The following is a 2360-nucleotide window of genomic DNA, read 5'->3' as shown; positions in this document are numbered from 1 at the left end:
AGAGGGTCAGTCCTGAGGGAGTGCGGCACTGTCAGAGGGTCAGCACTGAGGGAGTGCTGCACTGTCAGAGAGTCAGTACTGAGGGAGTGCCGCACTGTCAGAGGGTCGGTACTGAGGGAGTACCGCACTGTCAGAGGGTCAGTACTGAGGGAGTGCCGCACTGTCAGAGGGTCAGTACTGAGGGAGTGCTGCACTGTCAGAGGGTCAGTACTGAGGGAGTGCCGCACTGTCAGAGAGTCAGTACTGAGGGAGCGCCGTACTGTCAGAGGGTCAGTACTGAGGGAGACCCACACTGCCAGAGGGTCAGTACTGAGGGAGTGCTGCACTGTCAGAGGGTCAGTACAGAGGGAGCGCCGCACTGTCAGAGGGTCAGTACTGAGGGAGCGCCGCACTGTCAGAGGGTCGGTACTGAGGGAGTGCCGCACTGTCAGAGGGTCGGTACTGAGGGAGTGCCGCACTGTCAGAGGGTCGGTACTGAGGGAGTGCCGCACTGTCAGAGGGTCGGTACTGAGGGAGCGCCGTACTGTCAGAGGGTCAGTACTGAGGGAGTGCCGCACTGTCAGAGGGTCAGTACTGAGGGAGTGCCGCACTGTCAGAGGGTCAGTACTGAGGGAGTGCTGCACTGTCAGAGGGTCAGTACTGAGGGAGTGCCGCACTGTCAGAGGGTCAGTACTAAGGGAGTGCTGCACTGTCAGAGAGTCAGTACTGAGGGAGTGCCGCACTGTCGGAGGGTCAGTACTGAGGGAGCGCTGCACTGTCAGAGGGTCAGTACTGAGGGAGTGCTGCACTGTTGTCAATTCCGATTCTTTTGCTGCCAGTCTGGGTCAATAAAATCTGAGACGGATCTGCAGGTATCAATTATTGTTTTATTTCCACCAGCTTGCAAGGCTGACTCACTCGTCGGACCTTAGAACACGCAGCTCTCTTCTAGCGCTCCCAAAAGTTAATGAGAGAGAGAACAAAAAAATCACAACACATATAGATTGAATCACATCAAGATTCACATACAAGCTTCCCATTGGTCATTCTATACACCTTCTGACCTGGCCATTTATCCTGATTGGCTCACTTCGCATTTTCCCATCCTGGGCCTCTTGTTACCCAGCATCCTTTTCACCATTCTCTCCATGAGGCAAAGCTCCCCTCCCCCCTTCCTAGCCATGCTGTGCTCATCCCTTTGTTCTCTGTCTGTGAACACATTACCCTCAGAGTCCTACTGTCCATCATATTCGTTTGTTCACTTCCTCATTCCCTCCTTTTATCATTTCATGATAACCCATCGGTTGCAGCTGTAGCTATGGCCCCTCAGCTAAGAAAGCTCGTTGCTGCATTTCTAAATCCTATTGCAGCACCCCATCGGCCGCTGCAGCCTCCTGGATCCTAACAGCCAAGACTCTAGGGGTGGCTATCCGTTCCAGCGCACCCTACATTTTACCCATCATGCATTTAAGGATGGCCAGGCCCACAAAGATGCAGGCGAGATAGTCAAGAGCATACCGGTTCTGCATGGCAAACAACCTGAGTTGAGATAATTCCTTGGTTATTGCCACGAGGGCCCCCAAAGGTTTCGTTGCCCAGGATGGTAAGGCCACAAATAACTGAACCTGCCCAGCTTGCCAACTGGTGGTGCAGTATCCACGCAGAGGGGCAGGGGACCGTAATAGGGAGTAGAGTCCCGATAGCAGTTCGGCGGGGAAATGGGGGTGACAAAACATTGGTCCTCGCTCCGTGTACAGGCTAGCATCACAATCAGTATATTGGTGAAGTAGGGATTCCCCAGGAGCCCAGTTCATCCAGCTTCGGAACGCCCATTCAGGCCTCCTAGCCATGCGGAAAGCCCTAGTTCCAACAGTGATATGAGAGACATTCGCTCAGCCACAAAGGAGCTGGATGCCTGGCGTCAGCGGGACACAAGTGGCATTGTAACAGGCGCATTGACCTGATGTCAGGGTTATGCAACACTTTGGATCAGTACAAGTGGAGAACAGACATGTTATATTCATTTTCATCTCTACCAGCAAACAGCCGTACCCCTCACTGCTGAAACAATTCTTGCACGACCGGGAGTCTCTATTGGGAGTGAAGGGGCTAGGTATATACGCCCTCCACCGTTGCAGATTATCATACTGTGAATGGGAGTTATCCCGAGGGAGGGGAAGGCGAATAGCTGGTGGGGCCGAACCCGGATCGTAAGGAAGAGTAACTTGCTCGGGCGGTGGCTCGGAACTCTGACAGTGAGCCACCGTTTCAGGGGAGTTCCCCAAAGCGGTGAGATGGGAAATAACCTAGACACCGATGCGGGGTTTGGGTAGCAGGCAACCCGCTCCTGGCCATACATGCGGTGGTAGATTTGGTAGAAG

Source organism: Scyliorhinus canicula, chromosome 20, assembly GCF_902713615.1.
Source record: "Scyliorhinus canicula chromosome 20, sScyCan1.1, whole genome shotgun sequence".
Classification (NCBI taxonomy): domain Eukaryota; kingdom Metazoa; phylum Chordata; class Chondrichthyes; order Carcharhiniformes; family Scyliorhinidae; genus Scyliorhinus; species Scyliorhinus canicula.
Note: the sequence above shows the minus strand (reverse complement) of the source record.